The sequence below is a fragment of the Pithys albifrons genome, chromosome 2 (genome assembly GCF_047495875.1).
Source record: "Pithys albifrons albifrons isolate INPA30051 chromosome 2, PitAlb_v1, whole genome shotgun sequence".
NCBI lineage: Eukaryota > Metazoa > Chordata > Aves > Passeriformes > Thamnophilidae > Pithys > Pithys albifrons.
The window spans coordinates 65184873-65212389 of record NC_092459.1 but is presented as its reverse complement, the minus strand read 5'-3'; the positions used below and the strand labels follow the sequence as shown (position 1 = coordinate 65212389).

Below are 27517 nucleotides of genomic sequence, written 5' to 3'. Positions count from 1 at the left end.
GGTCAGTCAGTACCTTGTAATTAATGCACATTCTTTTTACTTTTTTTTTTTTTTGTGTGTGTGTGTGTGTGTTGTCTTTCTTTTCATTTACTTGCATTTGTTTTCTTTTTTCCTCTTAGGTAGGGTAAAGGGAGTAATTCCTGGTTTACATCTCTGAGCTGGTCCAAAGTCATTATAAAGGTTTTGAACAGAATGCAGATTACAAAGTAAGACTATGCTAAACTACTAAATAACAGAACCCTTTTTACAGATTTTTTTTTTTAATTCAGGGGGGTTTTTTGTAGTGTTCCCTCCCCCCGAGCCCTGACCTTGGGAGTTTGCAGACAAGCAGTAACATACATTACTATATAATAACTCAGGATGTAGGAAGGGTTAAGTGGAAAGGAAGATAAAAGCTACCTTGAGCTCACTGTTGCCTTGAACTTTGGATGCTGTTGAATGTAGCAGTCATCTGTGATCACAGGTATCTTAGCAGCTGTATTATCGAAAACTATAAATGTCCAGATAGGAAAAGATCCAGTAATTAGAGGAAACAGTATTGAGCCTGGTGACTTAAAGTCACTTTCATTCTTAAATCACACAGCTGTACCTGTTAGAATTTATCCTGTGATCTTTTCTCAGTACCTTGGCGGAGTACTTGAAAGCCGTGATAATCAGATTGGCTGAGAGCTAGAAAGAAGAGAAGGATTGTGATTGCTTTTTGTAGCCCCCCATCAAAGAAGCACCTCCTGATTGAGAGGTGTTGTTTCATAAGTAGACTGGAGAAAGCTAGGGGGAAACTCTAGAGATATGCCTGCCTTTCTTTGTATGTGTTGTATTGCAAATATTAATACAAATGCAAGGGAGGGCTCTGCAGTGGTTTTGTACACATGCCACTGAAATCTAAACATCAGTCAAAGTTGAAAAAGAGCTCAAATTTTTAACTTGTAGGAGTTTCAGAAGAACAAAAAAATCTGTGGCCTACTTACTGAACAGAAAGACATGTTTAATTCCTATTTGTAACAGAGGCATGTTGGGGTTTTGTGGGGTTTTTTATTTCCTTTTTTATTTTCTTTTGTACAATAAGAACCTTACAAAGCTCACTCAAAAGTAAAATGTGTTTGTCTAAAATAAAGTGGGATTTTGAAATTTAGGCTCCGAAGTCATCAGTGAAGGATTTCTTAAAATTGTATAAGATAACTCTGTTTTCAGAAACACAAAAAACCCTCTACCACTTCCATGATGTTGAACAGTTGAATAGTTGCTGAGTTACCTATTTACATATACACAGTATTATCTGCTTCTCAAGTGTGTTTCTGCATATTATGTCTTGTGCATGTGACTTAGTGATCAAAATAATAGCTCATAAATTTGCTTGTTGGCTTGGTCCTAATTATGACTTGTATTACTAAAAAATCCCTTGCCATCTCTTCAGGTTCTTCCAAGAGATTATTGTTGCTAAAATGCCAAGATTCCTCTTTATCAAAAGGGCTACTGAAAACAGTATAATGTTAATCAGCCTGATGCAATAGATGTTGAAATATACAGCGATTCACTGGCTTTATTTACCACTGTGGTGAATAAAGGAATACACAGGTTATGGTTAAAAGTTCTAAGGATGCCGCATTTTGCGCTAATTTTCTGCTTAAAGTACTTCTCTTTCAAAGCACTGATTATATTGCATTGGAAGCTGACTAATTTAGGTTGATCGGTGGATTGGTTGTTCTTCCCTGAAGAAACTGTGTTTTGAAATAAATAGACACACACACACACACACGTAAAATCTGTTGTCTAGTTTGGGTCATCCACAGCTGACTCACAGTTACTCCAAGTTACTGTGCTATGTCCTTGTATCTTCAAAATAATTGTGATTAGTATCACAGAGTAGTCTTCTGAAATTTATTCAGTGTGTTTAAGATATTTTGAGATCTTCATGTCAAGATGTTATAGCAATATTTGTGTTTAAATGAGATGCGGGAATGGAATGTCCAGAAAACTTACATGTACAATGAACACCATTCCTCTGTTTAAATTAGTTTTGAAGCACCTCTTGTCAACTATGCTGCCAATAACAGCAGTTCTAGTGTTAGCATAGAGAAATTACAATTTTAAAGTGCTTATTGAATCAGAAATCAGCATATTTGGATTCAGTACTATAAAGTTCTCAGAACAAGACATTTAAGCAAGTGAATAACTTTAATTTAATGAAGGATTCATAGATATAGAGAAGTTGACATGCTCATGGCTAAGTGCTCATGTTACAATTCCCACCTTGCAGGAAAAGAGCTATGATTTCATGATACAGCTAAGCAGATTTATCACTTAGTACCATAAGAAAGAGCAGTCCTATCCTCTGTCTAGTTATATATTCACTTACCTCCACTTGCTCTCACTCAACATACAAACCATAATGTTTCAGGAACAAGACTAGACGGAATGTATTTTTTTTCCCATTTGAGGGTTTTTTCTGCATCTGAGCTGATTAGCTGTCCTGAGCCAACTTACTGTTGGGCTTTGCTGCTAATCATCCATGTGGGTTTTAAATACTTTGGAGAGTAAATCATACTTTGGGCAGTAGATTTGCCCAACTTTATTGAATGTGAAGGCTTAACTAAAGATTATTCAGGCCTTAGTAAGCTGTTCTGCTTCATGCATGCTGAAAAAGTGACTAGCTCATTTTCCCTTCTCTGTGGTGTTAACTCTGTGCTAATGAAAAAATGGAACTTCCGGACTCAAGCATTAAAAACATACTTTGCCTCTGAAGCAGATGCAGTGCTATTTCTCGTCCAGCTTGGGCAATTTGATACTTTTAATGCCAGGTTGGGAAAGGATGTAAATGATAGGTTTACACAGAGCAACAGGCACAGCTTGCAGAGTGAAATTGGCATTTTTGTTGGTTCTGGGATAAGACTTTGCAATCTGGGTCTCTTTATTTCCTTGCCTGCAACACTTAAACAAGTCCCTGACTTGCCTAAGGAACCTGATAAGAACTTGACAGGCAAACTGAAGGGAAGAATTTAACATGTCATCTCAGGTGAATTTTCTCTTCTTTTTCTCCTCCATGGCTAATCCTTGATGATGTTTTACTCTGCCCATGACTTTTCATTTTTCTGATTGTCCCTGATCATGTCCCAAGGAAATAAAGATGCTGCTGACAACCATATCTTTACAAAGTAGTAACTATCCACTATTGTAAGGCTCTTTGACTCCTACTGCTTGTTTACAGAAGATGCTTGGTTGCAGCTGGAAGGAGGTAAGTTCTGACTAGAACAGAAAATTGAGGCATAGTGGCTGGCTCTTTTTAAGGTGAAGATTCACCCACACTGTAAAAAAATGAGCTTGTCAAAATGTTGGCAGTTTTTGTTGAGAGACGAAATGACCCCAATAGCTACTCTTTGATTATGGATTTACAAAAGATGGTCATCATATACAAATATAATCTTAAAGACATTTTTACAACAGTGGTTGGATACTACTACAGCTCTCACGCTCTCATAAGTATCTTTCACTTGAATTAAAGGGAAGAAGCATCTTGATACTAGAACTCAGGAGCATCTCTGCTGAACTGCAGATTACAATACAAAACAAAAAGCATGAAACATACTCTTAAAAAAAGTAAATCTCAATATTATGAGCAGAAGAAAGGCAGGTGTCATTTTACTGAGAGATTAAACTGCCCCAGTTTGGAGGGCGCACATAAACACCAAGGAGAAAAGAAAAAGTGTCTGGAGAGGTTTCCTCTGAAGCTGCATCTCCAGAGGGTGGATGAAGGGAGACCCTGCCCTTACTTTAAGGACTGGGAAATGATATAGAAAATGGATTTACCTGTAAAATACACCACAAATGTGCAGGCTTTCCAGGTGTAAGGGCTACTTTTCAAAGTCCTGTGATTGTATTTTACCAATAATTTGGTAAAATTACTTGGCTGTATTTAGAATGCACTGCCCAGACTAGCATATTCTTTGTATAATGATAATTAAATAGAACCTGTGATTATGATCTGTGCTCTCATGATCTCTAATCTGTCTAAAGGAAAGCAAACAGGAGCTCTAATTTTGAGGTGTATTCTTGGTGGATTTTTTTTGATATTTGCTCAGTGGTTGGTATAATCCTGCTTAAAGGTTTTTTTTGCTTACTCAAGCATGTTCTGTCTGGTTACCATTGTTTCATCCCTCATTCATAACTGAGTAACTTAATGCTGAAATCAAACAAATTTGAGTTTTAAACCCAGACAAGGTTTTTTGTCATCCCGTTTTCATTTTGCTTTGTGCAAACAGGTACTACTTTTGTTGGCTGTTCTGTAGGTAACATCACATCGAAAGCATTTGAAGCCAATTTTTGTACAGAGTAAACATTCTGTGGTTAGAAGGATTTAATTGGCTCAGGTGCCTTTACTGCTGGCATATGCCTCCTTATCTTGAAAGTAGTATCCACCAACTAATCCTTTATTTATGTTGAGCTTTGGAATTTCCCTTGAAATGCCTTTTGTAACCTCTCCCAGAATAAATGGGAAGTGAACAGATTGTCAGGTAAACAGTGAGGTTGCTGGTAAGCAAATTAATAATACGCATGAATGTAAGTTTCTTTTCACTGGTGGGAGGTTGGATGCCTGTGATTAACCTCGGGTAGAGTGCCAGTAGTGTGCTTATTCCTGTGATATTGTTTGTTAACTTTTGTTGTACCATTTTACAAAGGAAGCTTTTTTTTTTTTGTACCAATGCATGGGAGGACTGAATTTGTTGATCAAGTGTCCAAGGCTGTGTTTTCAGTGCTCAAAAGAAGGGAATTGTTGAATCACAATAGCTGATTTGCGATAGCAATCGCAATGTGAAATCCTAGTGGGCAGGTAGATCTCGTCTAAAGCAAGCTGAGATCATAGTGTATTCTCCAATTCAGCATGAACAGAATGACAGCCTATTTCATTTTACAATGATGGAACTAACTCAGCTTTACTCCCTTGGCATAAAAAGGTATCATTTTTGTTTGGTTTTGGTAAATTCTTAGCCCCATTGTGAAATGGTCTTTTTGATTACATGATTAAAGGTAACCCTAGAGAATCCTGATAGTGGTGGCTGAAAAAGAAAATCTGTAAAACCATTGTGTTCTGTTTATCAGGTTTCTGATTTTATAATAGTATATGATTGCACTGAGAACTGGTTGAGAGTATCTCATAATAGGGGGAGAGCAAGGAGTATGGCAGAAATTAATGCTTTCTTCTGTCCCATATGGTGATAAAATGCCCAGTCTGACAGTTTTTAAAGGTAGAAGTGTAGGGGAAGTTGAATCAGGCAGAAGTAAAGAAATCATAATTTTGTCTTAGCTATACCATGCATGGTAAAAGAGGCTTGTAGACATCATACCTGAAAGAGCTTTCTTTCTTTCTTTCTTTCTTCTTTCCCTCCTTCTCCCCAAGGACCAGGTAGTTTGCCTTTTAAGATTAGATCATGCTGTAGGTCTTCTCTACAAGAAGAAAATAAATCCAGTAAATTCTGATTTGGTTTGAATTTGTTTTGTTACTCTTGTGCAACATACGGCAGCAATAGTAAAATTGCTATTAGTGTGCAATGGAGAATACTGGACTAGACTAAGGTGATGTCCCTTGTGCAATGGAGGATGTTTGCCTCTGTTTTTTCTTTAATACTCCTTGCATTTAGGATCTGAAAGAAGGATTATGTATGCCTCTAGTTGAGGACTTTTTTTGAGCATTAGGGGTGTTAGTGGTAATGGACCCTCAAACAGGTATCATGATCATGAGTACAGGTGTTTGAACTGAAAGTGATCACCCAAGCTTCAGCTGGCAGAAGAGTGCAAGAAAAATGCCACTTTAGACCCAGTAAAAGCAAATGTTCATAAATATGTTATTTCTGCTGCAAGTTTAACATGTAAGAGTAGTACAGAATATGCCAGCTCAGAGGCATGTAACTCAGAATTCAGGGTTGACTTGTTCAGATCAAAGAGGGAACTCAACTGAAAGACTTGCTCAGATTTTGAGAGATCAACTTTGAAAATTTTTTATTTTTTTAAAATGTAACAATCTACAGATCTGAATGTAATGCTAGTCCTGCTGTAAGACTTAAGAATAACAAAGCAATTTCAGGGGAAAATCGAAAGCATAATAGCTATAGCTTTCAGTATCCCATCTCTTGTGGAATGGAGTCGGAGATCTTTGTTTCTTATCAGAGAAAGGGTCATAACCTCATCAAACATTCCCTCCCTTCCTCATGACGCCCCAAAGGTGCAGTACTCTTAATTGCTTTTGTCAGATAAAAGCTATGAGGAAGTCGGGGAATATGTTTTATTTTATGTTGCTGTCATTAGTCTGAACTAGTTCTTAATCTAAGATGACAAAGACATTGTTTATAAGGATATATCTGCTGAAGTTTTTATTTGTTTCTACTCCTCTAGGTTACATAAGGCAAACAGTAATAGGCACATCCTTAAGTTATAAAAAATTGAAAATGTTGTAAATGCTTAAAATTCAAGAACTGCCTATTTCTTTACAAAATTGTTGAGCTTCTCTATACATTAGTCTGTGTGCATAGTCCATATGCAATACTGACTATTTTTCATATATTTATACATGTGAGAATAAATTGTCAGGTGATATGAGGTGTTTCTCATCAATATAGCAAGTGAACTAAAAATGCAAAGCCTTGCTCCGCATTTGATCCTAGTTTTTGTGAAAAGACTTCTATTCATACTATCAAAGCAGCAGATAATCTATAACATATGTTTATATTCTATATCTAGACTATATTGATAGTATTTTTTTAAATGATCATTAAGTATGGTCCAACAACAATGGTGGGGATTGCTAGTACTGTGGCTGTTCCTCCTTTAAGCTGAGTAATGTTAAGAGGGATGGTAGTCTTCCTACTGCTACATTTTCACCTGCATGTTGTCAGTGCCTGCTCAGAAATCAGTAGCTCATGTGGTCATGTGACTCTGTTTTTCCTCCATATGTCTCTAAGTGCTGCCTTCAGTTTGTTGGTCTCTGGCCTTCTATTTGTTTTAAGGAATCTCTTTTGTATTTTTGCTCCATAACATTACTCTGTAAAAATATATACTTAGAAAAATAACTAAAATTTCTCTGTAGGATAATACAGTCCGCAATAGAGCTGTGATATTGTCATAGACTAAGCAAGTTGTGTAATTGTGATGGAAGACATCTGGGGGTTTTTGTTTGTTTTTGTTTGTTTGTTTTTTAAAGGATAGAATACTGTGAGTGAATTCATGAACTTCTAAGTAAGATACGTTTAAGTGAGGAACTCTGCTTAAGAAAAGTGATATTGCTCTGACCTTCATTCTTTGCTCAGAAGAACAAAGTTGTGTGTGTGATAAAGATAAAAGTGAACATTGTTGTTTGCTGAATAGGGGCCACTAATAATAATACTTTGACATAGTGGCCAAATCCAAGGCTGTTGAAAATGGGAAACTTGGAATTGGATCAGGTATTACCTGACAGAGGTGATTTTCATTTTTGACACGTGCAGCTGAAAATCAAACCCTGCTTTCTCCAAATTCTTCACATGCATTAGAAAGGTGTATGAAATGTCAACTAATTTTTGAACAAGTGGGATATAAAATATCCAAATTCTTGGTTGCAGATTACAGTAACGAAAGGAAAAAATCTGTTCCTGGTCATAAAGGAGAGAACTGAAAAGACAAATACTGTATTTTCTTCTGAGTTTTTGTTCAGGAAGATGTAGTTCATTTGCTTAGTGCTGCCTGAGGGAGGGAACTGGAAGATGATTAAATTAGTTTTATGTTTGTTTGTTCAGAGGCTTCAAGTTCTATCACTTTGTCAAGTTTATTTTTCTTTTTTTTTTTTTAATTTAAGTTAGGTGTAGAACTACAAAATAAAAAATTGCTATGCTGATGGGGAGAAACAAGCTACCTCTTTTGCTTCTTCCTCTTTGCTATCCCATGTTCTTTCTCCCCCATCCAGCTCTAAAACTTTCAATAATTACTTTGACGATTGAAATTATGGAAATATTCCCAGTGGTCCAGACCTGCCAGGACTAATTAAATCTCAGGATTTGTCAGTCTTTTCAATTTAAAATTGGGTTTTGTAAGGTCTATCTGAAGACATGATTTCTGTTATCTCTCTAGGACTTGTGACTCACTTCATACTTTAATATGACTTCTGGAGAGTAAATGTACTTTATCTTTAATTCACATAGCTGAATTTAAAAAGAAATAATGATAAACTTGTGTTAATTAGTCTTTTTCCATTTGCAGTTCTCATGTTGGAAATTTTGGTCAGAACATATGAAAGGAGGGACAGGTAGTTTCCTTGAAGCTTAAATGAACAGGGTGCTGGGCCCCACCCATGAAGCATTTTACTTAAGTTTTAATTATTTTAATAAATGTTGGAAGTATGTAGCTGGGGATGCTGATAATTGCTGAAGTTAGTTCACTGTATTTTCCAGGAGCTATCTTTCAAATTTACTGTTTGGCATGCACGGAAGGACATAGCTATTTGACAAATGTGGATGGAGCATTAAATTGCAGTGGTTACTCAGCTTAGTGCTGAGACAGTGTGCATATTGTCCTTCAATACAGATAGAACTTATCTCTTAGTGCTAGGATAATTTCAAGTAATATTTTGACTCTTTATGAATGCTTTACTGAGGCATGCATTGTACTACTGATAATATAAGCCATAGTGAACACAACCAGTGATAATGAGCAATAATAGGTGTTTTAGAATATGTGGTAATTGCACATCTGGCGTGCTTTGCCCTTTGAACAGCTAATTTATACTACTGGGACCTAAACTCTTGTACTTAAATTCTGTTTAATGGAAAAGTTAGAGCTGATGATTAAATGTCAGTGCTGCTTCCTTATTATGCATGATGCCCTACCCTTAGCTTATTGACTAACATTATACATCTGTGAAACTGATCTCGTGCAATCAGCATGAGTGAGTCTTTGCTAGCAAGTTGTACTGTATACCATTGAGAGTTCCTCAGATAATTTAAATCTGGCTTTTGTTACAGAGTTAACTCTTTGCTCCAGATTTAGGGTCACATTTAAATGTTGCTTGTGTTGAAAGTAATTTTATTAAAAATACTATTTCTTGCACATAACTGCATGGCAGTAGTGTTTTCTCTCTCTCTTTTCCTGTAGTTTCTGCTCTTTCTAAAGATTTGCAAGCTTTGAGTTTTGGATTAGGAAGAAAACAGTACTTTAAAAAATTAATAATCAAAAAATGCCAAACAAACAAAACAGAAATCCGCTCTCTGTCCCTCCATAACTGTGCTTGGAAAAAAGAAAATTTAGCATTTGTACACACCTTAGGGAAAGAAGCTAGAATGATGTATTTTACTCTAGTTTTATTAAAAACATGTCCATGTTTGTGGCTTTGATGCTACTTTGTAACTTCAGTATTTTGACCATGTATCTAGATGAGAGAAAAAATAAAGAGATTTTGTATCTGTTAATATGTACATTTCAGAAGTTTGAGAAGGTTTTGGTTTTTCCTTAAATTCTTATAATTTCTTTAATAAACAACTTATTCTTCCCCCTTTTTGGCAGAAAATAGAAATTTTCTTCTCATTTCATTTGCCAGGTTATGTCAGTCTAGGTTATTGATGAAGTGTATGTGTGTGTGGTGGGCATGTTACTATTTTAAGAAAGTCTGTACAAGAAGTTTGAGTCCTAGATATAGTGCAAATTTGTCAGGAAGCATTTCCCAGACAGTTTATGGAATGTAATTCTGGAGGATGCCCAAACTTAAATAACAGAAAGATACTGCTTGGTGGGCCTGCAGCTCTCTGGAACTGGAATGTAAAGTTGGCAATGGAATAAACATGTTCCCTGAGGAGGCTGAAGATGTTGCAGAGCAGCAGACAGGGAAGAGGAACTTTCCCAAAAAAAAGTTTTCTCCTTTTTTTTGGCATATTCCTCTTTGAGGTCTGCAGTGATGACGGGTATCCAGCTCAGTATCAAAACTGCAGTTTTAAAATTGGAATGAGAGGATGACTCTTAGCCACTCATTAATCCTGTGCTGAAGGTCTTCAAGAGAGTAACCAGTTACACGGCTTCCCAAGTGCTGAAGTAATCATGGCAGTGTAGCAGGGGCTCACTCTGCAGGCCTATTTCTGGACAATAATGTTTTTAGAATGTTTAAGAACAGTAGTAGTTAATTATCTGTTATTTGTTGGGCTAAGTGGGTGGCATGGTTTATACAGTGTTATGCCTCCAGTGAAAATACATATGTATTTGTAGTAGGACAAGGTTTTTTGGGGGTAAGCCTTTCCTTTTCTTTACCTTTTCCATCCTTCTCACTTATGCCTGCTTTCTCTATAGGTTTTCACAAATATTTAGAGCTCCTGTAAGGTCTTAAAAACAGAATCTTTTGTGAAAATGCTGGTAATGCTGTTCTGTAAAAATAAATACGGCTTTCTAATTATTTTCTATGTACCAGCTGTATAATGTAATGCAGTAAGCACTTAGTGACTGTCATTTAAAACAGAAAGTTTATTGTGATACTTCATTTATTTTCCAAGGTAACTGTCCTAGTTTAGGGAAAACCAAAGTGTTTACCAAGATTAGAGGAGGGGACTCCTCCTCAATAATCACTTCACCCCTTATTAAATTTATAAAGAACTTCAATTAGAAAATGTATATAAGAAGGATAACTGTCCTTAACTACTAGATATAGATATAACTATAAACAGATCAGAGCAAACTCTCCCTCAGCACAACCCCCAAACACTGTAATTTCCTCCTGGTGCAATTGTATTTATGGACAGCAGGTGGCAATGTTGCACCTCAGCTGGCTGTGATGTGGATTCTCAGTCTTTTCCCAGAGAGGCAGAGACAAGAGGCTGTATGACTCACCGTGGGGCAGGATGGAGCCTTTTCCATGGAGAAGAGCACTCTCTCCTTGTCCTTTGTTCAAAGAAGCAAACGTTGGAAGTTGAGGGGTGGTAGTAGTTCCCAGAAATCTCCTTGCCGTCAAAGTCAGTCCCCAGGAAAAAAAAGGTCTGCAGCATATCCTGAAGTAGCTGTGACTCTTCTCTCTCTCTCTCTCTCTGAATCTCAGGGTACCCAGAGATGGAGAGGGGAAGGCAAAGAGCAGAGTCAGAAGGAGCTCTCACCAGCTCAGCAGTGGTGTCTTCTAGTCACAGCAGCTGCCCAGAATAAAGTGAAGCCTCTCCCTCTCCCAGGTGCTGGGGGTCCATTTCACATCTCCGCCCCACCATGAAGTTGGAATCCACAGTCATCAACCACTCTTTTGTTCTTGGTCCTGGCACTTCAATTCCCAAAACCTTTGTGTTGGTAGATAAAAATTCCCTGAAGGACCACTCCCCCCTCCACCACCTTTCTTTCTTTGAACCTTTAACGGTAACTTAACTTCCAAAAACAAAGTAGCAAGAAAAATTGTGAATACTGACACCCTGTATTTTCATACCAAAGATATTCAGAGGAGAGGCTTTCCTGAAGTGGTCATTGAGTCGAGCATTGCTGGGACGATCAGCCTCTTTGGCCATTGAAGCTTGTTCATCTCTATATGCATGTGTTCTGTTACCTCAGTCATGTACCCAAATGTCTTTAATTCACTACCTGAGTGACAAATGTTAAATGCTGCAGAGCTGTTTTGATTGTCTTCGTAATCGCATTTTGTATGGGCTGAGATGGCTGTATATGAATGAAAAGCTTTGTTACAACACTAAATATGTTATTTCTGGGTATTTCATTTGCCATTCCTCTTTGAGATGGGGGAAAAGAAACAGATGATATAGAGAGTAACTGCAGTGTTTGAGTGTTTAAGAGATGTTTCATGGTGTATTTATACCTTAATCACAGAAGTGCAGTCTCTTTTATTTTGGTGCCTGTATAATACCCTATTCCTATCCCTCTTAATGTTGTTTTATCTCTAGAGATTGATTTATGGAAGTGTGTTGCACAGACACATGTGAAAGCATAAGTAGTTGTCATCTTCAGTTAAAGATTAAGCAGATCATAGTCTCACACACCATTCTACTTTCATTTTGGGATTGGAAGATATTTTCTCTCTAAAAATTGCTAGCTATAGAAAAAGGGTTATTGAATAATTTTACTAAAAACTTGGCAGAAGCATTCTCCCTTTAGCTTACTGGCTTTCAGGGATAACCAAGTTCAATACTTTGCTTTCTATGGTTCAAAATAAGTCACTTGTGTGTCCTGGCCTCCATGCAGGTGCTCTACAGAAGATGGATTGAAGTGAATTATAATTCTTCTTGTGGAAGAATGTGAGAAGAAAGATAGAGAATACACTGCCTAAGGGTGCTGGTCTAACAGGAGATAAAAATTCCCAAAATGTACATCTGAAGTCACTGAGGCTTACTGCAACTTGGTTTTGTTTGAATCCACTGATATGAAGCAATATCTATCCAGAAACTAATGTGTTGTGTATAAATTTCTGCACACACACATAAGCACGTGTTGTTAGATTTCATAATTTCATAATTTCATTTTGATCAGTGAGACTGCGTGCCTGAAGATAACGTTTATATTTAAATGAAGATATAAAGAGGATATGGTCTGTCAGTCTGCCTGTCTGTCATCAGGTTCTTATGCTTTTTAATAACCCACAGCACCTCCCCAAAGGTCCTTTGATAGATAAAGGCATGGGCATGTATTCTGGTTGAACTTGCAAAAACCAATTTTCTGGTCCTTGGGAAGGGGCATCTCAGCCTGGTGGTTTGTGCAGCTCCAGAGTGCAGGTACTTTTGTTCTTTCAGAGGTTTCCAGGCACTTCTATTCAGTGACAGAGGGGTTGACCCTCTTCCTCCTGTAGCCCCTGGGCCATGTACTCCCTCACTCTGCCAGGAACAGTCATGCAGCTGCCCAGCTTGAGCAGAAGCCTGATGCAGGTAAAAATGGAGGTGGATGCCCTCAGGACCATTGCTGGTGTGGTGAGCACTAATGGGGCTTGAAAGAATGTGCTCTGGAGCCACAGGAGAGAGGTAAGCCCAGGAATGGGCTTAACAGGGATTTAAACTCACTCCAAGTGGTCTGAGACCAAACTGAGCTGAAAATTAAGATCATATTTTTCTCACTGTTGATTGTATCCTTATAGTACCATTTAATCCTCTTGGAAGGATTTTAATTAGCATATAAAGTAGATAATTATTTTTTATAGCCTGCCAAAAGGAGTAAGAAAATATTTAAAGAATATTTATTAAGACCATTTTTTAAGATACATTTTTCCTGGGCCTTTAGACTAAAGAGAGAAAAACAGCAGATGGAAAATGTGTTACAATATTGTTTCCTTCAGGAATTAATCTCTTGAATGACAAGAACACAACTTTGGGGAGATATGTTTTGCCAGTGTATGATGTGGAGTTTTTTGCAATGCATATGAATATACTTTAGTCATGTTTGCTAATAATGTTAGGATACTTAGTGTATTTCCACAACCATGTCTGATGTTTGGGAATGGTCTAGGGAGTACATGTCCAGTTACTGTAATCTTGGATAGCTTTTTAAATCCATTTATTTTTGTAGCCTGGGGCTTTCCACTGCACTGAATACTTGCTGACCTTTAATTTCATTTACTGGAGGGTGGGGAGGAAAGAGGAGAAAAGAAAGGCCTTAGGAAATCCCTTTCCCCACCCTGCAAAAGAAGGTAACTTTCTGTTTAAGTCTTGTTTGGATTTCAAGGCTGTAAGCAGCAGTAAAAATACACATCATCTTGCATCCTTCATGAAAGCCAAATGTTGAAAGCACAGTATCAAATATTTAGGAGCATTACAAATTTGATACAACCTCTGTAATAGATGAATATGTGATATTTATGAAATATTTTCAGTCCCTGCAGAACAACTTTTATGCTGAAACATGATTATTACCAATATACTCTTGTTACTATTTCAATAATGCTTACTTACACTGGGTGTTCAATATAATGGATTTTGCTTTGTATTCATAATGTATACACCAGATCATGTATCTGTTAAGAAGCTTTTCTTCCTATTTAGAGATCATCTAGTTTCCCAAACTGAAAGTATTTCTTTGAGCAATTGCTTACTTTTTTGCTAGATTATTTTAACTCACTCCTTTATTTCGATTTTGAATCAGTACCAAACATTTGGTTTAGTAATACTTTTCTCCTGTGTTCTGAAGGGTTGAGTTTGTGTTTTCTACAGCTGGAGAAAATCTATTTGTTCCTTTCTTAACCTTTTGACATATCTGTTTTTACAAGACCGGCTGTTTGTGGTGGAGAATTGAAGTATAGAGTAACAACTACAGAGGGAAACATCTCTTGTTATGACCAGAGTGTAAACTGAGCCTAATGCAATGATTGGGGAGTATGCTTAAATAAGAGTTTTGCACACCAGGAAAGAGACCCTTCTCTTCCTTTATGGGATTGCATGTTGAATTTTCATGTGGTGTAATAAAAGGTGAATTCTTAAAAGTTTTATTTGCGTCTCTTGGACATACGGCTGTGAAATTGAATTGCAATTGATCAAAACACTGATTCTTCACTGTAAAAGCAGGCTAAGCAAAGTTGAGTGTGGCAAGTGAGACAGATCTGAAAAGTAAAGGCCATGGACCCCCTTCGGAAAGTTCCTAAAATGTCCTTATCATTGTAACAAGCAGGGAAATGCAGGAGTTTAAAGCGTTCAGAGAGGAATTGATTTACAAGATCTGCACACTGAGTGTTTTCTGATGACACATTGTCTTTGACCGCAGGCTCAGGAGTGTTCCAAGTCCTTTCTTCAGGTGCTGAAGAAAGAAGTAGTTCTATCTGTCTTCTGACTCAGTATTACATCCATCAAACCTTCAGGCTTTGGCAACTTGATATCAGTCCTACTTTTATCACACTTGGAAAACATTATATCAAAACTACTTAACCTTGTCTGTATTTTTCCAGTAAAAGTAAAGGATTATAATAGTGAGAACAGGTCAAGTTTTGTCCTTCTTTCTCAAAATGAGTTGTAGTATTATTATTATATATATTATTCATAAATATATGCATAAAGTGGAAAGATTTTTCATTTCCTCTCCTTATGTAATTTAAAAATGTATCTAAATGTGTTGCAGTGCCCAAGACCACCACAGTGGTTACATGTCATAAAGACATATGAGATGGCTTCTACACTAAACTTGGGAACAGTTAAGGGTCTACCCACAGCTGCAAAACTATCTGAATGGGTGTAATCCTGTTCTGGACCCTACAGATGCATTAACTGAGGCGTCTGTTGCCATGAGACTGGCCATCTATGGTGAAGGAGAGCCAAATGTGCCCTAGCTCAGGGATGCTGGCAAAAACTGGAGCATCACCTCTGGGCTATGCTGACAAGAACAGCTTGTCTTTTAAGTGGGTAAAATTATTCTCTTGGGCTAATGATAACTAGTTACTAATGAGAGGTATGATTTTTTTTTCATATTAGCAGGGCAGCTATTCTAGCTTCTGATTTAAATACAATAAATGTTTCCTTAAAACTCATATGGAAAAAGTCAATGGCTAAGCACTTTGGAAATCTGAAAACCTTGACATGCCCTGTGCACATCCCTTCTGTTCAACTTCAGCAGGTCTAAAGGTGGGGTTTTTTCTTTTCTTTTTTGTTTGTCCTCCTAAACTGAATCTATTTCAGGTGAGAATATGGAGTTAGGTAGTGAATTACCTTTATTTAAGGCTAGTATAAGCTCTCACTTCTCACACCCATTCATATCTGTTACAAAGGGGACAAATGAAAGGGGCGAGTGGGAGTGCTAAGGAGGGATTCCTAGCTACATCACTATGTGCAGAGTAATATTACAGGCTCAAAGCAGAACCACCAGTATCAGCGATACGTTCCTAGACCAGTTATGTTAGTTTGAAAAGAGAAAAGCAAACATAAGAGAGAGGAATGTCAATAAAGGGGAAAAACGGTGGGCTCCAATATAACACACTCAGTGCATATCGCATAATTGTTTTCCTGTTTGCTAATGGTGATTATCAGGTCTTTTATCTTAAATATGCTTCTTGCCACCTCTGGATGTGAGAGATAGTGCTGACATAGTGGGACTTGGAGTTTGAACTATCCTTTTCAGAGTATATGGAACCTGATAACAAAAAACCTTATGGTCCCCCCACTAACAAATCTAACAAATTTCTATAATGCTTATTTTGCTCCCATGCCTGTATGTCAATGTTATTGAATTACTGCTAAGAAAATTGATAAAATGGAAGACCACAACTCAAAACCTTTTAAATTAGCAGTGGTGACTGGTTACGAGTATAGAGTGGCTAGGCATTTCATTCTTGCTTTCCTAGGCTTTCATCCTCTCACATTCCTGTGCAGTAATTTTCCTTTGTAGAGTTTTTGACAGATGCAAATATGTTATCAACAAGTCATCAGCAGCATCAGGACTTTTTCTTGAATATTGAATACAGAAAATAACTTTTTCCCTAGGTATGAGTGTATGGCCAAACTTCGTGAACGAAGATTTGGGAAGGGCTCTCCCCATGTGGGGATGTGCCCTTCGAGCCTGAGCAGTGGATTTTTAGGTGAGGCACAGTGTGCACAGAACTGGCCCCACCGTTTCAGTCCTGAGGTCCATCTGCCATGGACAGCTGAGTGAGCTTGGACAGTGACAGTGAAGTCCTCAGGACTGTCTACAGCACCCGGTACTAACCAGGGCTGACCCTGCTGAGCATCCGAGATGTGACAGAATCGGATGGCAGGGAGGCATTGAACTGCCCGGTCCGGTCTCCACTGAGACTCAAACTCACGACCTTGTGATCAGAGTCTGGAGTGCTCATCATTACACCACAGGAATAAAACACATATATAACATATATCAGCATATTTTAAGTGTAGTGACCAAACTGAATTAGAGTTTGTACAATCTTCTACTAAGTGAGAAACACTGTGTCAATGCTGTTCATTGAGTCCTAAAAGTTACTTTATATTATTGCACCTTAAAGGGCAAAGAGGATTACTGATGTTGAACCCTCTTCTTGATAATTCCAGGGAATCTGTGCTGTGCTTCTTGGGAGATGCATTTTACCAGTGTCTGGTAATTTTGCCACTGAAGATCTCTTACCATTGGCAGCTTCTCTTCTGTCCATCAACATACACATGCATGTCACAGTTCAGATGTGGAGCTCTTTCAGTTTTTGATGCTAAATTGTTCTGAGTCAAGATCAGCTACAGCAATTGCCATGTAAAAGGCAGCAATATGAGCACAGTCAGTTTGACTATTCTTGCTATAATATTGTTCAAGCATTCAGCGCTAGATGCCCTTGTCATTGTTTTAAAATAATTTTGATCTAATTTCATCAAAAGGAGAATGTTTTTCCCAGATTGTTTTTCTAACCTTAAAAATATTTTGGAATAAATTTATAATTGGCAGGATCTGTGCATAGTTTGAAGGTTTAAAGTGTTTCAAGTCCTTTAGTTGTACAGTATAAAGAACATGTATTAACTGAAAAATCATTGAAGTGGTAATTTTAATATCTTTTGGTGCTCTGTTAATTGATGCTGATCAATTGCAAAATGGACCACTTTTACTCTCATGTTACTTGGCCTGGGGAAGAATATTGCCACTCTTATGGCCTATTGTATTCAGAGATACATGGGTTTGGATGCAAAAATAAGGGTAGCTGATTTCATCCTTGTCTGTATATAGAAATTAATGCAAAGGAAGAAAAAAATTAGTAAACCCTCCATCCTTTTGCTTTGCTGAATACAGTTAATGAAATTATTTGCAAGCTGATTCAGTTCAAGTATCTTACTAAATTTTTACGGCTGGACATCTGTTTTCATTCTCTTACTAATTTAATTACACAAAAAATCACAAATCTTTTGCTAAAATCTTTGTTAATGAAACACTTCAATAGTGACAGAATTTCTATGTAACTGTAAAAGTACAAGGTTCTTACTGAAATTCTGCCTATGTGAGGCATTATCTGTGATACATTACAGATAATGCCAAAGGGAAGGGTAGGGAATTGCCCAGCTAAACTTCTTTTAACCTGTGCCTCTTTGTAATAAAATAATGGTAGTCAGGGTTTCCAAAGAGATGAGGATTTGAAAAGTGAGCACGCCAGTTAATAGCTGTGGTAACAGGCTGAACGTAGTTGAATAATACGAATGTAGTGGCCTCTCGGTGTGTCTCTGCGCCTCAGGGCTCAATAGTGAATGCACAGCATTGTTTAGCTGTGAAAAGTGTCGAAGCCCTTGGGATGTCAGGGCAGACCGAGGGAAACTGATTTTCAGCTTGTGGCCTCCTTGTAAGAGGGTTGGAAGAAGCCTGGGGGCAGTTAGCCATTCCTCCCGGCTCCTTTGCTCTACTAGCTTCATGCTTGTATGTGGCGAGTCCCTGCAGGGATTTACAGCTCAGCAGTGTGCCTGTGGGAGAAGACAAGAGAGGGGGAAGGATTTTTTCCTTCATGATGAGTTTCATGGTTGAATGTTAAGTGAAAGCTTTCCCTAAGGGGAGTTAGAAAGTGACATTTGAATTTAAGGAAAAGCATGGACACAACAGAAGTTATTTCATTGAGGATTTACAGCTTGATGATCTAAATTAAAATAAAATAAATGTTTTACTGTGTGAGGTTTTTAAACTGGGACTGGGCAAGTCATGAGAATGGCTCTTAAATGAATTATCTTGTAAGTTCCCATGTGTATAGGGTATGGACTTGAGAAAGCTTTGATGTTCTCTTTGTAAACAGGAACAACAAAAGGAATTGGTTTTTTAGTATGGCTTGTTGGGAAAACCCTGCAGTTCCATCACAGAGTTAATATATCCTCAGCCCCCACACTCACTCATTTTAGACCACAAAATTGATCTTTGTTGCCAAGTTTCTCCAGATCCAGGCTGTGTGTTTAGATTTGAGAATTTGATTTGGATTCCAGCTCCAATATTTAAAGAAAGAAGGATTTGCTACTCCTTTCTCATAGAAAACAAGCAAGTGGAAAACCCAAACAAGGAAAATGGTGCTATTGAATGTCCCTATCTGGAAGAAAGATGCAGCACAAAGGAGAAACCTGAGAAAAATTACTCCTTTAGCTGTATTAAGAGGATTTACATAGGAGTCTAAGTTTCTGTTTTCCCTCTCTCTGATCTAAACATTGAGGAGGCTCATCTGAGTTGTTTACTGAATAGCAGCAGTGTTTGGGCCACATGGACGGCTTTAGATGTTGTTTATTATAGTTTTCAAGGACTCTGAAAACTGCCCAATGTAGAAGTGTCTGAAGGCTCCAAAAGAGAAGTAATATTGTGTTGACTATAAAAGTCAGAAAAGCAGAAGGATTGTAGCAGACAGTTATCTGATGTCTTTTCATGATTTTTTTTTTTTTAAATTTGGCTATGTTGGTAAAACACATAGTGGTACATTTTGAAGAATGATGTTTCGTGTTTCTCTCTTGTTTGTATTTGTCAGGGTTTTCTCCCTCCAGATCTATAAAAAAATGAATTATAAATCCAATGGTCAGATTTTTTAACTGACTTTCTTTGTATGGTGTTACATGTTTACAAAATTCAATTAAAATACCTCTGAATAGGAATGCTAGAGAATTTTAATACTTTTAAGTTCATAGGATTATTTTTCTGAAGCTGTTGGTAAAGAAGGCATAGGAACTTTGCAATATATGTATAGCTTTAATAAAATTACTGTCTGCTTCAAATTAAGCATTTTATTGCTCTGATAAGAAAGTATAGAGAAAGCCTTATGACTCAGTAAGTCAGTTGCTGTGAATTACACACCAAATGTTCACTGTAACCAAGTCTAGGCTTCTGTTTGCTTCCTGCTTTGTGGCTTCTGAAGTGTGACTCTTGACACTGTTAATCTTGAATACTGATATGTCAATAAATGTTATAGGCATTAACACCATCTCTATATGGGTACAGAGCCTGTACTGCTCTGTACACTGACCCTGCAGAGATATCAATCTCAATTCATGCTTTGCTTCTTGCATAAAAAAACTCTAAGGAAAGTATTGTTTGAGATAGGAATTTTGTTTTCAATGGTTTATCTTCATGAAATAACAGCAAAAGAAGTAGTTGGAAGTATCGCACATGGTGCAGAAGGACCTTAAACCAACTCTGAAAGCAATGTGAAGCCACTTCTTCATCACAAACATGGATCTATTTGAGTGGCTTTCACAGACATGCCTGAAAGCTTAATGATAAGGGAGGGAGGGGAATAACAAGGAAGGGAAATTTCAGTGTCTTGTGGCACTGTATTTTCTCTGTATTGCAACAAGTTAAGGACATTAAAGAGGAAAGGCACAAAACATGATGCCTATACTTTAAAAATACAGATGTTCCCTCCATGCTCCAAAGGGCCATTAAGAAGGACCAAATCAAGGTAAACAGCAGTCCAGATCTGATAGGGCCATCAGTAGAAAAAAACAAATGAAGATTTGGGGACTGCATTTTTAAAGATCTGTTGTATGCAGCAGCAATAAGACACCTTTTGATTTTTCTGCTGTGACCAGTTATTTTGTTGCCATTTGGCAGTATTAGTCTTCTTGACCTTATTTATGTAAAATGCCCTACTAAGCTATAGAAACAATATAGTGAGAAGACATGGGGTATGTTGTACTCCTTTGGACTTGTACACCTGCTTGTTTTCTTCTTATTTATTTTCATTTAAAGAGTTGTGAGTTTTCAATATACTGATTATTTTATGCTGTAAAAATTGGTCACAGTCATTTATTAAATCCAGAAGCCTTTAACTGTCATTGAATACGTTCCTATTGAACTGGGGTTTTGAAAGAGCTATTAGCTTACTGTTGTAATGTCGTCTTAAAAATAAGACCTAATGTTCCCTTGTAGGTGGATGAGCATAAGAAAACAAGTAATGATTTGAAATGCCAGAGCCAGTCTGTGGTGGAGACAGACCATCAATATGTCTTAGTTCCAAAATGAGTGGAATTTAAGGATTCTTCTCCACAAGTTTTAAACATGAATACTGCTTTCTACAGCTTATAATTTTTGTTCAAGAGAAGAAACACAGAAGAAACTTTTATTGGAAATGTGAACATCTGTTAGGAGGAGTCTGCTGCTACTATTTCAGTTCTGCTTCAAAAATCTAGTTGCTAAACTTCCTAAGGTGCAGAGGAGGTTCCAGTAAGTGTCTTCAGTTCAAAATTAAATGGGAGAGATCATTTAGTTGTACTTAAAGAAAAACATCAATTATTTAAAGCTTCTGAAACTCACTTCTATTTGGCATCTAACAGTGTTAGCTATTTCAGGGAACTGGGTTTTACAAAATGTCTTTTGTTTCGGCCAGAATTTTCATTGGAAAGATTTGGAAGTCAAAAAATTAAGTGGCAGAAGCAAACATGACTGTTAAAATGAGTTTAAAAGAGCTAATCTTGTTTGTGCTAGACACTGTAGTTACAAGTTCTTGTTAAATTGAAAGTGGTGAGTTGTACAAAGATGCCTTCTTTAGGGTCACAGGATGAAGTTTTCACTGTAACTACCAAGAATGATTCCTGGATACCATGTTTCCTTCTACTGAAACTGTATATCACTCTCTAAAGGGTGAATATGACTTTACAGTCAGAGACAATTAATGCTTTTTAATCTTAAAAACCTCCCAATGTTCTTGATAAAGCAACAAGTGTTGTGTGCCATGATGGGGCTGCCTGACCAAAACTTCTCAAGTGCTTGTTCTGCAGTGGGCTTTGGAAGGTTTTAGACTTCAGCAGCAACTTGAGATGGTTTAGATGAAGTTGAAAGCAGTCGCATGTGTTATATTGGCATAACAAGACCTTTGTTAGAGCAGTAGATTAGAACATGAAGAAGTAGAAACCAGATGTGATGTCCAAGAACTGTTACAGTGCTATAGTGTAGCATGCAAAGACAAATAGTAATGTGCCAGCAGCAAGGCCTGATCCTGTGTGGTGCTGGGTGGAAAGAGCTGTGTGGATTTTCATTCCAGCACTAAAACTTGAGTGTAAAAGTACTAAAACATTCACATAACATCATGGTGAACACTAACTGTTTATGCTTCTTCACTAAATGCCAGTATGGGCAGAAAAGGATGTAAAAGCTTTGTTTGTCTTTTGGGTGTTACTTCTCTTTGTCATCTAGAGTATTACTCCTCCATACGCATTCAAATCTACAAGTATTCACTAAATTTTCATTTGCTCTGATTTAGAAAAGATTAGAACTGTACTTTTGGGTTGTGTTTTTGTTTGTTTGTTTGTTTGTTGTGTTTGGGGTTTTTTGCAGAGGAAAGAAGCAAACCTTCAAAAATCACCTAAAGATGAGAAACAATTCTTTTAAAAGGCCCATAAATGGAGCACTGGATCCACATGCTTTATTTGTGTTGCAGTATATCAGCAGCATGTGATGGCTTGTTCCTTTTGTTAGGTGTCTCTGCAGTACTGTATACAGATTAAATAGCTACTGCATTGCAGAGAGTTATTAATACATTACATTGCACTTCCAGGGAAGATGTCAGTGTGTCCTTTAGCCTGAATGTACCTTGTGGTTGAGTTATAGGGTTTGAGGTTTTTTAATTTTGCTGAGAATAAAACTTATTTCTTCAGTAAATCCTTAGCCTGTTGGGAACTACAGAATAACATAATTCTTAACCTCTATAAATGTCACTTATGTTCAAGTTTAAAAAAATCAAAGCCTTGTTCCAATATAAAAACAGGTCACCCTTCTCAAATCTTAAACCTGATACACTAAAAATGCAGTCTTATGCCACTGTGCGTACAACAGGAAGGAGCAGGAGATGGGATATATGGATAGAATGCAAATAAACAGAATATATGAAATGCTACAAAATGAAAAGAGGGGCCAACTCATTATTTTTCTGGCACATCTATGTAGTGTTTCATTTATGATGCACATTAGTAAAACCAGAAGACTTTTCAGTTTCCAGTCTTCTGCACTGATAGCTCTCAGTCATACGCATGTTTAAAGTGATGGAGGGTGAGGTGTTCTTCCTGGGGAAATCCCTCTGTACGAGGAGAACTTCTGCTGTCTTTACACAGGAATGGAAGGGAGTGCTAAGGTCAGATGTGGGTATGCAGAGATGAAAGAGCAAGGCAGAGAGAAGTAAGGACCTCAGCTCTGTTTCCCTCTTCCCTCTACCTGCAGTAACGCTCAGGAGAGCTCACTGTGCCAGTTCAGCCCAGTGGCTGAAGCTCTTGCTGCATTGCTGCAGCCCCTGCTTTTACCTAGCCTGCTGAAAGAGATGTGGAACATGGTCACTGAGCCTTCAGAGTTCAGGAGGTTTGCAATTGCTAAATTATGAAGCTTGCTGGTATTATGTGCATGTCATAGGACTTCACAGAAGTGACCAAGCAGTGCTTTATGGCTGGTTGATGCTCTAGAGGTCTGTTCAGGAGTTAGTTAAAACCTGATTTAGAAGTGATAAAAACTGTGTGGGCAATGTGGGCACAGGGTGTGAGGAAGAAGTCTAGAGGTCATTAGTTCCTGACAGTAATATGTATGAATGTGGAGCATAGCAAATATATGGCAAACTGGCTACATGCAATTGATTTGAGTACCTGGGCGCTTGACTGTGTATGTACTGAGAACTTTTGGACCAGTGTTGGCCATTCTGTGCCTGTGAACATGTCCAGGACTTACAGATATGAGGTAGCTCTGTCTAAAGTATTTTGCACAGATCTTGCAAAAAGATCTTTTAATGTAAGTATGTAAGTACTAAAAAATCCTTAAAAACTATAGGAGAATACATGCAAGAGAGAGCATGTCTCAATGGTCTGAGATGTGTCAGTGTGGCAATAGGCAGTAAACACCTGATCTTTTAGCCTGGGTAAAAAGGACTTTCACCCCAAGTGCCCCAACGTTCAGATCAAAGTGTTTCAGACCTTTGCAAATGATCTCAAAGCTGGCTTCACTTCCTTCTCTACCTCCAGTTTCCTGCTGAAAGGCATTAAGGACTGTGCTCTTTAGGAAAACTCTGAATGAAGCCAAGGCCATGTTATGTGCAAGAATAGAGGTAGTGAATTTCAAGTATAATTTTAAAGATAGAGTGTCTCTTTGCAGGTTAGATTAAAGTGCGCAGCTGTGAGAACACACCTGGAAAGTGTTGGCAGCAGTTGGAAGCTCTTCTGACTTCTTTTGCCTCCCAGCTCCAAGATAGAAATGCCACCACCCCCTCCATAGGTCAAGAAGACATCAGCTTTCTCACCGGTTAGCACCAGTCTATATCCTTTTCTCCTTTTCTCTGTTCTTCATCTTTTCTCCTCTCACTGTGTCCTCTCTCTTTTTCTTTTTTTCTTTTTTTCATTTTTCCTTTTTACTTTTCTTCATTGGGATTTAGCACACAGCACTTGATGGTTTGGTTTTCACATTTTTTCTGAAGGTCTTTCCTCTTGCTCTTAAAAAATACCAAACACTGAAAATTTGCAAGCACTCTGCAAAAGCCTGTTTCTAGTTATGTTAGGACAGAATAAGATCCAGAATGATTCTGTTGCTGAGGATCATCCTATTACATTGCAAGTTCATGGGAGTTTTTACCATAAACACAGAAATTTCACAATACCAGCAGGTGATTTATTTGTTTTACATGCGTGTCAATATTGTCTGCAAATAAGGAGCAATGTGCAATAAATGTTGTGGAAGTGGGAGCTCTATTTGATGTTTTCACAGTGTTGTGCCTGGAAAAAATGGAAGTTAGTGGGTGTTACTCAGTGAACTGTGCATTTTAAAGTTACCCACAGTGATGCCCATTGTCCTGTCCCTGAATTGCATGATGTCATGTTTCATTTAAAGCTCTTAGTGATGCCGAAGACTTTCGGTGTGCTGGGAAAAAGGCGGTGAGAAAGTTGTGAATCAGGTTTCTGTAAAGCCTTTGTGTTTAGGGTTTTGATAGATAAAAGCTGACTCATGCAATCTTTCTGGCGAAGGAGCTGTACAGACTAGTAAGAGCTTCTCATTTTACCTGAGTGCCCAGTGAGCTAATTCGGGAACAGCTGAAGTCAGTCCGCGCCTCTCCTCTGCCGCACAGGTAGGTCGTGGGTTCTTTGGAGAGGATTGGAAAAATAGAGAGGACTTGTTCATCCTGGGTGCGAGGAGACAGAGACATTCCTTCATGGTGAGATACTGTCGCAGAGGATTTTTCCTTGCAATAATGTTCTTTGATATCAGTGTGCTTGGTTGTGACAGAGGCTGTTCTGCTTTAAATATTGCAGGGAGTGGGGGCAGGAAGACAGTAATCTGACAGACAGAAGCACATTAGTTGGTGACTTTTTTGTCCTTTTTGTGAGATTTCTAATAAATGGGATTTCTGTTCCTCAAAGTTCAGTTAAAATACTTGGCAGGGTATCGTTTATGGCAGTCCAGACTAGAGATGTAATCCTGCAAATACTGTAGCTCTCTAATGTGAATTTGTTCACAGAGGGTGTTAGTCTTAGGACTGATATGCGTTCATATACAAAATGTAGTGATTAAAAGTCTGCTGACCTTCATTTGGACAATATTCAGAGCAGAGGATATGGGGAGTATATTTAAGATCATCTGGGATTCTTGTAATTTAATTTAATCTTTCTCAGTCATAAATCTCTAGAAAATTTATGTTTGTTTCTAAATTCCAGTGTTGCATTTTGAATTTGATACTGGATGTAGAAATTGTTCTAGATAAGTTTGCTTAATTGTATCCACATTATGAATGCTTTATTTGAAATATGAAAATATCTCAAGAAAAAAACAGGAAAGATATTTCTTGTAGTCTCATCGCTTTTTCATAGCTAAACTTCCACAGGATGTGAACATTGTAGTTTCTGGTAATGTTGACTCTGTAGATAACACCTGAGGTGCTCTTTTTCATGTCAGGAGAAAGGCACCAACAATGCTAATCATGAATATAAAATGACTTGTGAGTTTTCAGTTGTGCAGTATGTCTTAAAATGTCACATGCAGTAAACAACTTGGAGAAATAAACACCTATATTTAGATAAGACTTGGGGAATCTTTAAGTCAATTTTATATTTAAAAACAAAGAACTTTATCTCTCCTTGTATGCTAATGTCCTAGCATAGCTAAAGCTGCAGAGATAATGGAAAGTCATTTGTCATTACCATGAACATAGTTACAGGAAGAGGTATTTGTTAAAAAAAAGGCAAGTGATAGAAGAAGGGTATCCACTTTTGGTGAGAGCTTGTTTATGACTACACGTTGAAAACATAAGGTATGCCAAGATGGTTGCTTTGCATGTGCCTTCAGTGTTGTAACTAATATAAGAGTTGCCTGTTGGGGTGAAACGTGGGTATTTCTTTCCCTTGCATGTCTGTAGAATACAAACATGTCATTGGTTTTGCTGGGGAGTGCTTTGTGGTCGTGCCATGCCAGCGTGTGTGTGTGTGATGCAGGAGAAGAGAGGTTTGCAGGGACTGGGAAGGGGGAGGGACTAACTGCATTAATGTGAAGGCACAAACAAGAAATGACCTTGTTTGGGGAGCGTGTTTCCTTCTGAGAAGGGACAAGTAGTAATTATCCTTCTTTCAGTGCTGAACTAACAAGTAATTACTGTTATTCCTTAATTAAAGTATGCAAATTGAAGATTTCTTTTTTTTCCTCTCCAGACTGAGTTAAATACCATTATTCACAGCTGACAAAAGTTCTCAATATTATTTTGGTTCATCCTTGAAAAGGTTCAGTAACTAAAAGAAAGCCTAACAAAAAAAGCAGTGAACCAGGCCAGACATGGGTCAGGATATACAAGACTTGCTCTGAGCATGTGCCTCTGTAGGCTGTGGGAGTGCCTACAATTACACACACTGTAGCCTGAGTTTTGGTGAATGCACCTACCCACTGGTGCTGCTGCTGAAATTGGGGGCTGGGAGGGAGAAGGCTTGTAAATCAGTCCTGCAGGATATGGGACAAATGACTTGCTTTTTATAGTAAGTTTGTATGAAAGACAGAAGAAATTTGTAAGAAGTTACAGGGTTTGCAAAGGCAGTGGGTCAGTTAAGACTCATAGAGGGCAATCCTGGGACAGGCTGTTTACTCTCCCCTCACTCTCATTAATTAACTTGCAAATTTTTCAGCAGACTGTTGGTACAGACCTTACATAGCTGGTGCAAGAGTAAAGTTATTTTGCAGTACAACTGCAGAGTAAAACTGTACTAGAGCTCTGAAAAGCCAAATGCAGACCCTGATGAGAAAAGAGGATGGGGATGTGTCTGTGGCAATGAATTTGATTTGGCTGCTGCCTTTTCTGATGCATTTGTGACTATAAAAATCACCTAAAAACTCTCTTCCTGATTTTAACAGGAAGGTTAACCAAAGAGGTTATTTTCTAGCCCATTGATTCTAAGGTGATTGAATCCAACCATTCACCCAACAATGCCAAGTTCAGCTCTAAACTGTGTCACCAAATGCCACATCTACATGTTTTTTAAATACTTCCAAGGATGGTGACTCTACCATTTCCCTGGTCAGCCTGTTCTAGCAATTGATAGCCCTTTCGTTGAAGAATTTTTTCCTAATATCCCATTTAAAATTTCCCTGGAGCAATTTGAGGCTTTTTCCTCTTGTCCTGTCACTTGTTATTTGGGAGAAGAGATTGACCGCTACCTTGCTACGATTTCCTTTCAGGTAGCTGTAGACAGCAATAAGG

The 27517-nt window shown here is 37.9% G+C and overlaps 1 protein-coding gene across 5 annotated transcripts in view; it reads left to right on the top strand.

The window, feature by feature from the left end:
- PLEKHG1 (pleckstrin homology and RhoGEF domain containing G1) overlaps nt 1-27517 on the top strand; it is a 175076-nt gene that overhangs the window by 95856 nt on the left and 51703 nt on the right. The window contains exon 1 of one of the 5 annotated variants that reach the window (XM_071549329.1): nt 23961-24090. The exons of the other annotated variants lie outside the window; for them this stretch is intronic. The gene's annotated coding sequence lies outside the window, so the exon portion shown is untranslated. Of the gene's footprint in view, nt 1-23960; nt 24091-27517 lie in introns of those variants that run through there. 5 annotated transcript variants of the gene reach the window in all.